The sequence below is a fragment of the Ziziphus jujuba genome, chromosome 11, assembly GCF_031755915.1.
Source record: "Ziziphus jujuba cultivar Dongzao chromosome 11, ASM3175591v1".
In the NCBI taxonomy this organism is placed as follows: domain Eukaryota; kingdom Viridiplantae; phylum Streptophyta; class Magnoliopsida; order Rosales; family Rhamnaceae; genus Ziziphus; species Ziziphus jujuba.
Genome location: NC_083389.1, coordinates 17,277,036 through 17,291,185, shown reverse-complemented (window position 1 = coordinate 17,291,185; position 14,150 = coordinate 17,277,036).

Genomic DNA, 14,150 nt, shown 5'->3' with positions numbered 1-14,150 from the left:
CCAAACTAAAGGGCTTTTTGATCTTCCTACGAAGTCTATCCTTGGCAATTGAGTGCTCCTGCACCTCTTCAACTATCTCCTCTTCTACAGGAGTACTTGTCTCAACGGGGCCTGAAACTGAACAATTATATGAAGTACTCACTTCCTCCACCTTAAAGTCCACCTGCTTTGGCACACTGTTTGAAACAATGGATTGTTTCTTCGGATGCAGCATAGCCATCTCATCAAACACAACATCCTTACTAATCACAACCTTAGGTGACTTTAGATCAGGAAGCAAACTTTATATCCTTTTAAACCATGTGGGTAACCAAGAAATATGCCATTTTTCGATCTATGTACAAGCTTACCATCACTAACATGAACTTAGGCAAGGCATCCAAACACCTTCAAACTTAAACAATTAGCAAGTTTTCCAAACCATATTTCTTTAGGAGTCTTATAGTCAATTGATGCTGATGGAGAACGGTTCACCAAGTAGCAACCTGTAGCAGTTACTTCTACCTAGAAGTCCTATGCCAACTCAAAATTTGACAACATGCACCGGACTTTCTCCATAGAAGTTCTGTTCATGCGCTTAGCCACACCATTTTGCTATGGAGTTTCTCTGACTGTGAGATGTCTAACAATCCTTTTATTTCTATAAAACTCATTGGAAACTCCATCATAGAACTTTAATCCATTATCTGTATGGAGGCACTTCACCTTTTTCCCAGTTAGCTTCTCGATCAAAGCTTTCCATTGCTTGAAAGTAGCAAACACGTCATTCTTATGCTTTAGAAAATATACCCAAACCTGAAAAAATGATCAATGAGGGTTAATATATATTTGCCTCCACCCTTAGAAGTAGTACGCACGGGTCCCCAAAGATCTAAATGAATGTAATCAAGAGTACTGTTGGTTTTGTGAATTCTAGTACTAAAGCTAACTCTTTTCTACTTCCCAAACACACAGTGCTCACAAAAATTCAACTTCAAGATACTCCAATCACCAAGCAAACTCTGTTTGCTCAACATCACCAAACCCTTCTCATTCATATGATCTAGCTTCATATGCCATAAATGAGTGACAACCGAATCTGAAATGGACACTGAAACTGCAATCGACCCTATTACCACAGAACTCTATAGCCTGTATAATGTACCAACCAAGCTAGCTTTCATTACTACCAAGGCACGCGACCCTCAAAACTCCACCTCCATTAGAAAAGACACAACTAGATTTATCTAAGGCAGACAGAGAAATTAAATTCTTGGACATATGAAGAACGTGACGTACCTCAGATAGTGTTATGATAATTCCATCATGCATCTTCACCCTGATAGTTCCAATGCCAACAACGTTGTAAGAATGATCATCTCCCGTCAGCACAACACCTTAATCCACTAGAATATAAGAAGTGAATCAATCCTTATGGAGATAGATGTGAAACGAACAAGCTGTAACACCCCGTCCCAAAGTACAACGGAAGTTTCTAACTTTTACCGAGGTTGACCGTTGACCGAAGGGTCAAAAGTTGACTTTTTGTACCAGTTGGAATTCTAGGTTGACTGAGGTACCGTTATGAAGTACACGTTGGCACGAGTTCTTAAACTAGTAGCACGTTGAAAACAGAGCTACGGTTTGAAAGTTATGAGCAAAATAAGTTGAGGTCCAAACTGTCCAAGGGGTGCCGGAGTTGACTTTTTATTCATGCAAAGTTGAGCTTTGACTTATGCATGGTTGTGAAGTGCTCGTTGATACGAGTTCATAGACTAATGGCACGTTCAATTTGGACATGTGGTTTGAAAGTTATGGACCTGTAGAGTTTTTCAAATATTGTATTATTTTAATATTATTATTTTTAAACGTGTAGCGATGTGCCACGTGTGACTTAATAAATGTGACCATGTGTCACCATGTTGAGATGCCACATGTCAACCGTGTTTAATATCATTTTATTTTATTGTTATTTTATATAATAATATTATTTAATTATTTTTGATTTATTTTCTTTTTATTTCTTTTTCTCTTTTCTTTTCTTTTTTCTTTTTTTTCCTTTTCCCCACGTGGGAAAACACCTTTCTCCTCTTTTCTTTTCCTTTCCTTCCCTTCTCCTTCTTCCCCGAGCCCGTTAAACACCAGCAAGGAATTCTCTCTCTCTCTCTCTCTCCTTTGACTCTCTCCCCCTCTCTCTTTGACCGACCGTTTGGCAGGATTTCTGTGATCGGACAGCCACATGCGCTAGCCACCGGTGAAGCCCAGTTCCCCGCGACCCCAACCTCCAATTTTCCTGGCCAGACGTCGTCGGACGTGCCCAGATCGGGCCGGTGAAGTCGGCGGCGGCGGGTTAAGTTTTTCCCGCGATTCTCGCCGTTTCCGACCAACCCAGCTCAATCCATACCTCTATTCCACCATTTTTGACCCCTCTGAGTCCATTTCCAGGGTTAGATTGCTCAAAATCCCCACCATTTGAGAGATCCCTCAAGTTTAAACTTGGTCGAATCTTTCCGACCACCGCCGGTCAAATTGAGCCCAATGGAGGTCGGTAATGTGATCTTCATCTCACAAGCTTTCCATAGACATATAATTTGTCAATTTTGGTTAACGTTTGTGTTAGACCCCCCGGGTACCGGGTATTATTTACCCGAATAAAATATTAATTTATTTGACTGTGTGTGAATTGTGTTCTAGGAGCATGGGGTGGAATTGATCCCATGGAGGATCTTAGGTTAATTGCGTGCTCCAGGTGAGTGACCCACCTTGAAAACTATTTTGGGCAATTAATTATATTTATGTGGTGTTAAATTGATATCTGAAAATTATGTTCATGTGGTGGAATTTAAATATAATCGGAAAAAATATTATTTTATATATATATTTACCCATTAATGTTAAAAGAAATTTTGGGTTGTTAAGAAATTCCCGATTATTATTTTATTGTGATTTAATTGTATTTATTACACATGAGCAAGGTATTTACATAAATTAATTGTGTTTGGATTTTTATATTATTTTTGGGCATAATTAGTTTAAATATTTTATGGAAAATATTTGTTTAATTTGGTGGTTTAATTTTTATAATTATGCCCGTGGTATATTATTTGTTGAACCTCGTGTTACAAGAAAAATTATTGTTTTATTGTTATCGATGTTTTCGTACCGGATTTGTTAAAGGAAAATATGTGGGATGGTAAATGTGAAAATTGGTATATTTTCCACGGTGATTTTGGAAAAATGATACGGTTATAATTAATTAAATAATTACTTTAGACGCACTCATACAGTATTGGTGTTCTGGTGTATATGTGGTTAGCGCGCAAGTTATTATGTCTCCCGTGAGTTGCCATTGGACCGTGGGCAGGCAGGTTTGATATAGTGGACATAGTCGCCCCCCTCCTTGGCCGGGATGACGATTTCAGCAGCGGTACTGTCGGGACGCTGAAGTGCCGTTTGCAAGTATCTCTATTTAATCTCCCCGCCAGTCGGTGCTCGGGACGCTGGGTATCGGAGGGCATCACTGGTATATGGTATGGTGCGTCAAGTACAAATTTTTTCGGATAGAAATTTCAAACCCCAAAGAGTACAAAAATTATTTATTATAATTTATTAAATTTTATTTATATTTGGGGTAGTTATTTATTTGTTGTTTATTAAATTATTTGATCCCTTGGTTTTCGGAAAGTACGAATATCGGGTTTTGGTGAAAATGTTTTAAAAGGGGAACATTTCCAACGGAGTGAATAGTGAGGGTTTTGAGAGAAATTGTTACCTTCAAATGTTTATTTATTTATTTATTTAATTGTTCGGTATTGATTAATTAAATCCCTTTATTTGGTATATTATTAATATTAAAGGTGTTCAATAGATAGGGCCACTCACTGAGATAATTAACATCTCACGTTTTTAAATTCCGTTCCTCTAGGTCCAGGTTAGGAGACGTTGATTGTCCGGGGCGAGCCCAACGTCTCAGTTCGTTGCCGAAAGTCCAAGAAGTATTTCTTTCCTTTTTCCTCTCTATCTTGTATTGCTTCTTATCTGTTATGGTATTAATTCCACATTTATCTGTATAATGCTCTGTATACTGTATTGAACGTGTAGTTATTATTTATGCACTGATTTACTGTATTCATTTGAAGTGCTGTAGATTTTTGGAATCAATTTGTAGTATTGTGGGAGGAATAAGGGGATGAATTTTAGAAGTGTGTTTTCAGTGCAGAAAATTTTTGGTTAGTCCTACCCTTAAGGGAGGTGCTGCCGGATTTTCCGTTGGAAGGTTTGGTGGTATTTCCCTGGGATCATGGCTTGTCTAGGGTTCTGGAAAGGAATCTTGGACGGGTCCTGACACAAGCTGAATCCAAAATCCATCCCTGCTTGCCCGAACTATCCTTAGTCACCGAATAGACATCACTGTCATCAATTTCCTCATGTGCAACACTAGCTTCGGTAAGTTCCTTACCCTTTTCATTATTTTTGTTCTGAATCTTATGACACTCAAATTTGATGTGCCCCTACTTTGATCTCGATCAACTACCACCATTGTTATTATTATTATTCTGATCTCTATATGATGTTCTACCTCCAACAACCAAACCCTCTCTAGGATTTCCAAAATTATTATTATCAAAACTGCTAGTCAACTCCTTATCGAACAACTCCTTTGAATATAAAAAAAAAGCTTCCACATGCTCCAATTTTAGGGTTTTATAACTGCAAATCAAAGTCTCCCTAAATTTTTATACAATGAAGGTAAGGAATGCAGTAACGTTAGAGCTTGATCTTTATCATCATATTTAATGTCCATGTTTGCTAGATCTAACAAATAGTAGAAAATTCATTTGTCTACATCTTAATAGATGTACCTTCAGAAATTGAAATGATGTACAGACGGTATTTTGCAATTAGTTTCACAGTGAGATTCTTTGTGATATACAAAGATTTCAACTTGTCTTACAAATCCTTTCCCATCTTCAGATCAAGGACCTCCCTCAAAATTTCATTGGACAAGCATAACTGGGTGGTGGATAGGGCACGCTCATCAACCTTGGCTTTTTTCAGCATCCCATGAAGACGGCATCTGATCTTTGCCAGCCAATGCCTTGTGCAAACCGCTACGTGTCAAAATTGCCTTCTTCTTAACTTGCCACATGGAGAAACTCATGTTGCACTCAAACTTCTCGATGTCGAACTTTGTTGTCGCCATGATAAAAATTTCTAAATAGATTAGTATGTCTTTGATACAAGTTTGTTAGGATTTACGGAACAAACCTAATTGAGAATAATCAAACAACAAAGAAATAGAGCGAAAAAGAAAAATAGTGACACAGAAAATTTAACGTGGTTCAGCAATGTGCCTACGTCAACAGGAGAATGTAGAATCTCTAATCCACTATAAAAAAGAATGGTCCAAGATTGATGGAGAAATCAACTCTTAGAAAGCCAAAAAACCTTTATACACCTAATCTGTGAAATCTCACAATACTACTGAAAACCTTAGCAACCGATATACACGGGTATTTATATGAGAAAATAAAACTGGGCTTGAAATGGGCCCAAGATTTTGAGTTATTTTCCAACACGAATTGGTTGTGTTTTTTAAAACGCCACATTGGTTTAACATCTTATTTGAATTCCATCATAGTGTAAAATAATACATGAGAAAACTATCAATTTTATAAGTGGATAAGAGAAGAGAGAGAGAGAGATTTAGATATTAAGAAGTTAAATGCTTTTCAATTTGATAGATGCCTTGACGATAAAATAGTAGAGTTAGCAATTAAGACATATTTCTTTATTAATTGCAAAATGTTTTAGCAGCAGATGTGTTACTTTTACAGACTGCGTGAAGCACACTCACACGTCAGGCATTTTTTTTTTTTTTTTTTTTTTTGTCCTCAATGTCCCTGGAATTTTTAAGGGTTTGGAAAGACATGTGCGATGGGGCTATGATGATGATGATGATGAACTGAGATGTTTAAAGATTTGTGTTGTTTTCCTTCCATGTTTGAAATGAAAACATGGAATTCAAAAACAAAAAAAAATTCAAAATGTTCATGTAGCATGGTTTGGAGGCGCGCATGTAATGCTTAAAATTGTAAATGTGGAGTGGTTTGGGAACATGAAAAAAAAAAAAAAAAAAAAAAAAAAAAAAAAAAAACTCTGGTACTCGCAAAGTACTGAGCTAGTTGGTACTCCTTCCATTAGTTAAATGACATTTGGCAATTTTGCCACATCAGCTTACTAAATAAATTGCTTTATAAATGTAGAAGGAAAGTATTAATGCTAACAATTCATTCCTCCACGGTTTTTCTTTTTTCTTGTTTTTTAACTCACATTCCTCCACTGTTATTCTCAGTATTTTCGATCTTGAATGTATTTTATATTTAATCTGCGAGTTTTTTTTTATTTTTATTCTTTTTCATTTTGAGTTTCTTCAATCTTTTAAAGATATATTTACTGGAAACAAAAAAGGAGCCCAGAACAATTAAATATCCTAAGAACCAATAAGAATGTGTTCTTCAGTTTGCAATGCTCATTTCACTCCATCGACAATAGTTTGGTGCTGAAACTATTTTTTTCATTACCTTTTTGAATAATTACAGAATTTAAGCAAAAATAAAATCAATAATAAAATATAGAATCCTATATTACAATATTCTAATTACAAAATTTAGGAAATAGTATAAAATTTGCATCACTCGTAGCTTAGGATAATATTTCCCCTTTCTGCCTCGAATTTGCTTGGGTTTTGAAAGATTGGAAGTCTCCTAAAGGCCACGCTGCACATTGGACTCCTTGAAATATGCTTCAACAATGAGAATTTCAAGTCTAAAATTTCTAGAGAGAGATCTGAACAGACTTCATAAAAAGAACTGAGAAGGAACTCGATTCGTCATTCTTCACCCACCTTCGGATCGACAGAGTCAAGTCCTCCCTCATCAACCGGCTGAAGACCAGCACCAACAACGTTGACTTTTCCAGGGCTTTCGTTCTTTGGATGTTTGTTTGTAATTTTGAGTTTAGGTTATATAGCTGCTTGGTGAATCAGCTGATGTGGCAAAAAAATCCAAATGTCATTCAAGTAATGGGAGGAGTATCCACTGGCTCGGTACTCCGGGACCACTAAAGATTTTTCTGAGAACAAAAAGGGGATATTGGTTGGGCAGAGAAGTGAGTCAGCAGCCAAAAAAAAAAAAACTAAACCAAACTGAGAAAATAGAGAAGAAAGTGGCTACATTTTCTAGGCTTTTTTCGTAGCCATGCTCGTTAATATTTTTTGTCTAGTTGGTGGTGGAAGCAGATTAGAAAAATCTTTTGATAGAAGTCTTTTTTTTTTTTCTTGGATAAATGCATGGAAGAGGAAGAGATGGAACATTTGATTAAAATAGAAACCTGTTGAAGGAAACTGGCATAGGAGGCCGTACTAATCTTTTATGCCAATTTTGTTAACTACATCATTAATGAAATTCATTCAAATTCCAAAAGTTTCTTTTATGCCTTTAATGCTTAATACGCTTTCCATGCTATCAAATATGGAGCCAAGAAATATTTTTAAAGTGAACCAAGATGAAACAATTTATGCATTCGCTTTTAACCAAATTAATGGTATATTTGACTGTTATATATATTTCAAAATCGAAAAATGCTACAGTGCGGTTCATCTATATACGAACTCGCACCAAAATTGACTCTTTTTTAAAAAAAAATTGACTTTGCTATGTACAGCTATGTACATATATACAATAAAACCGATATTTTTTTTTAAGAGCGTCAGCTTTAGTGGGGATCCGCATGTGGACGGACCGTACCTAGACCCCTCCTTTCAAAATCATTATTATACATATATGCATTAAATTTGTTTGCCAAATTCTACATATGTCAAATTATGAGACAATATGTTATTTGTTAATCGATTAACAAGACCTGCAAATAAAGATGCATGGAACTAATACAAATTTGAAAACTAAAAGTTAGAGCATTATAGCAATTTATGAATGTTCTTTTTTTTCTTTTTTCTTTTCTTTTTGTGTTTGGTGAACCATTTCATGAATTTGTTGGAATGTACATCAAAGCCCTTTTACTTGGATCCTTGCCAAAGTGATATTTTATTTTCTTTTTTAACCTATTTTGGAGTAATTCAAACTATGAATCATTTTACAAAAACATAGTGATTTTCCACTAGATTATTCCCATAGAGCTTTTTTTCTTTTTTTCTTTTTTTATAACTTGGTCGATCAACTTGATTACCCAACAAATCCCTGTAACCATTTCCTTGAGCAGTATTTTGATTTGAAATCCACAAACTCACCAAAAAAAAAAAAAAAAGAGATGTGTCCCTATGGACGCAACCTAAAGGGATACACCAAGATTTTGAAATGAAAATGGAACTTTGATGCCTCCAAGGTTGCTTAGACTTGTCAGCAACCTAGGTCTTCCTTCCCCATGTCCATCTATGTTTGCCTCCACTAATTACAAGTGGATCTCTTTATAATCAAACACTAATCTCATAGATAATTTATTATGATTTTAAGATGTACTGAATTATATCTACGATTGTTTTAAAAAAAAATATCATTTATCACCATCAATAATAAAATGCTAATAGAATTTATATGTCAATTTGATTTACTACTATTAAAAAATTTACTTTTCTATATCATATTTTTTATATTAAAATAAATATCCTCATTTAATAATTGGCACATTATCGACGGATTTCACTGACAAGGATCATTGATAGTAAGGCATAGCGAAACAAAAATAATTGTATTCATTGAAAAACAAAAATATATTCCATCAAAAAATACAGATGCTATAATTCAAACCAGATTTGGAATTTTGAACGAAGCCCATAGGGATCCAAAAAAGAGGTCCATAGACAGGCTTAGAATGGGCCTGTGCGTTATTAATTCCACGAACTGGACAAATCAAACGTATTTTAAAAAATACAATATATTCATGTATTGAAAATGTATAATATATTTCTATGTTTCGTCTATATTTTCAACCCTAAAAAAAGAGAATTTTATTTAAAAATGTATTGAAAATTGTATAAAATTATTTTTAAAATACTACCAAAAAAATTATAAATATACCTTAGACATATGGTTTTAGACGTGCAAAAATACTCTGATAAGGGAATATATGACTTTATTAATTAGATGTTGAGGGTTACCACATCAAATTTTAAGTTATTTTAAATTTAAAGTCAATTAACAAAAGATAAGATATGCATTTAGCATATAAACATTCTAAATTTAATTAAGTTAAAAATTCTCTTATACGAGATAGATTGTTAAACATGTAATAAAGATTATATATATATATATATATATATATATATATATGTATGTATATATACATACAAATATAATTTAGTAGGCACTCATCTTGATATGATACAATACTATATATAATGATTCTCATATAAGAGCCTTTATCATTATTAGTCTTTAAATTGTTTTAAGGCCTCCGTTTGGGAAGAGCTAAAATTTTGAAGAAAATTAATTTTCAAAAATTAATTTATTGGAAATCAATTTTATATAAATTATTTTTCTAAGTGTTTGATTTGTATCAGAATATTTAAAAATTACAACTATTCAATCAATTTGTGTTTTAAAATTTGAGAATAAAATTATTTTTAATATAATATTCTTCTTAAAAAATTTTAAAATGGCACATTTTTTGAATGATTCATTTTCTACCCTATTTTTCCAAATTGTGAAATTCAATTTTTTTTGGACCCACAATTTCCTTCTTCTAAAAACCATTCAAACATAAGAAAATTTTATTTTTCCAAGGAATTTCAATTTCTCACCAATTTCATCATTTCCTGAACATGGCCTAAAGGTTAAAATTTTAAAAAAATATTGGTAAACTATATTAGCCCAATAAAATACAAAAACATTAAATGGAAAAGTAAACCCAATTTGAGCTCATATAAATTCAAAATGCAACTTTAAATCTTAGCATTTTAAGTAATCTAACGATTGACAAAGAAGGCTTCGATAGTTTCCTATTAGAACAACCTTGACTTAAGAATTCATATATATATATATATATATATGTATGACCAAACTCATATTAGGTTAACTTAATAGTTTTCTCATCAAAATGTTTTTTATCAATTTTTACATTGCTTCAAAAACTAGGATTTAAAAATTCACATGTGGTTATCTAGGTCTCTACAAGATTCATTTTATCAAGTAAGGTTTTACTACGTCACTAAATTTATATTTTATCAATAATTAAATTTTAAATCTTAAACGTTGATACAATATAATGTTAATATTGAAAAACCTAATACTAAAATTATTAGGTTGACTTGATTTGATCCTCACTTTCTATATATGTATTTATATATAAACTTTTGATCCAGTAGGCAACCTAACTCACCTTATGGTTGGCTATATAGGTGTAAGATTGAAGAATTATAGATGACAATATTAATTTACAACTTAGTAAAGAAAAATGAACCATTTAATGGTAACCAACTAAATTGTATATAGTATGTAAATCACACTATTTTTATTTATTTTTTTTTTTAAAGAATTTTATACATTTTCTTTTTTGCCCTAATTTAGTATTGTGCCATATTAAGTATCAATTTATGAGTTAAATAGCCTATTAAATCAAAATTATATATATAGTTTGATACTGAGGTATTCACCAAATATATATATATATATATATATATATATATATATATATTGGTGTTAAGGATCCGAAGTTGCAATCTAGTATATAGTTTAACAAATCTAACAATAAAGTCACTTTTTTCTTTTACAATGAACGGCGTACAAATCAACCACCCCCAATATATATATATATAAAACAAAATTAAATAAATGCTAATATAGTTATCAATAAAACAAAAGAGACGAGTTGGCATGATCTATTATTGGTATTCACCAAAAAAATAATGGTTTAGGGATTCGAATTCAAAATATTGTTTAAAGAAATAGAAACTTTGTCTAAGTTGTCTATGTGGACTAGACTAATAAAATTTATATTAATAATGGTATATAGTTTAACAAATCTAAAAATAAAGCTAAAAAAAAAAAAATCTAATAATAAAACTACTATTCTTTCATATCATGATCCGAGTTCAAATCAATCATTTCCAATGTTTAAAAAAAAAAAAAAAGAGAATTTTTTTTTGGTTAAAAGTAACAAAATGAAATAAATAGTAATATATTTATCAATAAATAAATGAGAGATCGTTCGGCATGATATATTAATGGGATTTATAATATGTTGATGTGGATTTTTTTTTTTTGGGACATAGATTTTTTTTTCTTCATTATATGTTGACAATGAATTAACAAAAGAAACATTAATATGAAATAGGTCAAACTTAATATATTAAGTAGTTCAAATATAATTGTATATATTTTCACCAGTAAAAAAAAAAAAACTTATAATTGTATATATACATACATATATAAATATATATATATATATATATATATATATATATATATATATATATATATATATATTTAGTTTTGATATATTGAAAATATAGTTTCTATCTTATATTGGATATCTAGTGATATGACAAGTGTTAAAAATTGCTACTTCTTCAATTAAAATTTTAGCATTAAATCATTAAGGTGACATGTACAACATTTGATACATTAATATGTTATTAAATTATGTTGGAAATATATTTTCAACAAATCATTACTCATTTATAAAAGCACACCTCATAATAGACAACATATTGCCTGACACTTTCATCTTTCAATTTGTTGTCCGGTGTCATGCATTTTTTTGGGGCAAATTTGTATATATATTAGTAAAAAAGTATATAACATATATTTACAATTGAGTTTAACTAGTCACGGTGCCAGTGATTTCAACTCCTAAATTACTAATATTTCCTCTAGCCCACCATTATCCTACATTAAACATCAGATTAATTTAATAGTTTTAGTATAAAGATTTTTTATTTTTTTATTAGTATTTGGATAAATTTAAAGTTGAATTCTAAAAATACATTAATAACCAAAGAGCTAATAATAAAGTTTTAATGGTAAAATCACTAGATTGACAAGATTGATTTTATATAATTTTGATGTGGCAAGCACTTGCCCAACTAACTGAGAACGCAATTGATAACTCTTCTCAGATGCACCTCAACTTGTGATGCAATTGGTAGGCATGAACCGACATGATAGAATCATCCATTTTGGAACCAATGCAACTATGATAATTGACATGTTCCATAAGCTTCTCTGAGATTTCTTTGAATGAAATTGGCATATCACGAGTTCAAAAAGTAGTGGAGATGGTTTCAAACTCATTTGAAAGACCATTGAGAATATAAAGAACCAACTCATTGACGATAATAGCGTTATCAATTAATGCGAGCCCATCAGTTGCGCCATTAACATCTTGAAGGTAGTCCATTATTGGACGTGACCCTTGAGACCGAATAAGTCTGTCATGTAAACGCATTAACCTGGATCGAGAAGGTTTTATGAAAGTAACAGCAAGTTTTTACCAGGCTTCTAGCAAAGTATCGACATTTGAAACCATTCACATTAGGAGAAAGAGATGTAAGAATTGCATTGAAAAGAACGAATTCCTGTCGAATCCAAAAGGTGTAGTCAGGATTTGGAGACTTATCTTTGTTGTGCAGTTTCGGAGATGCACAAGGTAAAGTTTCATCAATGAAGCCATATAGATAGTATCCAACAAGAAGAGCATCAAACTACTTCTTTCATGGAAAATATGTGGTCTCAGTCAATTTCAATGGAGCTTGAGTAGCAACGTTAATAAACATAGGAGCGCAATTAGCAAACATGGGTTCATTGCTCATCGAAAGAGAATCAGTGACAAATGAGGATTGTGAAGGAGAGGAAGCCATGAAAAAAGGAAAAGTTAAACTTGTTTCAGAGTAATGGCTCTGATACCATGTAAGGATGAACATATATGTGTATATGTTATTAATTGGACGCTTGATATAGATATAGATATAGATATAGATATATATATATATATATATATATATATATAAAACGATTATTACATATTGCATGAAATAGATAATTACTATCTAGATTATATTACAGATTACACGAAACCGATAATCACTATCTAGACTAAGTACATTAGATACTTATCGTTAATAACCTATTGGTTGTTACAACAAATAGAGAGTATAAGCTAATATAGTTCCATAGGTGGGTAGATTATTTCATTACAGTATCACTAACTTTTTAATTTTAAATTATTAAATGATACAACATTGTCAAGGTTTGATTTATTAGTATGTTTTTATCTTATATTGACAATATAATTCTATATATATATATATATATATTGAAATATAAATTCAATTTTCATTTTATTTCAAAACTAGCTTCTAGTTAATAATAGAAGACATGACTATGTAACAATGATTTCCACCTCCCCAACTAGACTTCTAGTTTTAAATCATTAATTGATTTTTTGGTAAATTTTCAATCATTAATTGATCTCACTTATACGACTTATCTTGTTCCTATGTGTCCATTATAACCCAAAAACTAGATAAACTCTTTTTTCTTTTTCTGTTTTTTTCTTTTTTTAAGAAAAAGAAATTGACTAAATTCATTTTTATATTATAACAATGCTAAAGGTATCAAGAAGTTACCAAGACATTTACCAAATAATGATATCTCATTATTTTATTACTTTATATTTAGTTATAACTTTCTTCATTTGTTCTTATTTAAATTATATTAATTTTTCAACTAATAAAATAAAAATACCTAATTTTGTCACATCATATCATTAAATATTTTAGTAGACTTCTTGTTGATGATATTTAAGGAATTACTCTTTTGTATAATTTTTTGAAAAATAATATATTTATCACTACTAGTAAATGATTACCAATAGAATTTATATGTTAAAAAATAATTTAAATAATTACTATTAAAAATTTTATTTTTTAATTTTAATATAAAAATAATAAAATTAAATGTTTTAATTAAAATTTTCTACATAAGTGGATGATCATCACCAATGATGATAAATAACAAAATTCTAATTTGTTTAGTGTCACTTTCATAACAAGAATGGATCAAACATCAACTTCTCCCTTCATTATTTAGAAAATTGATCTTTGGCAGGATAATATGTAGGTTGACTTGATAAAAAATCTTCCATATATCATGTTT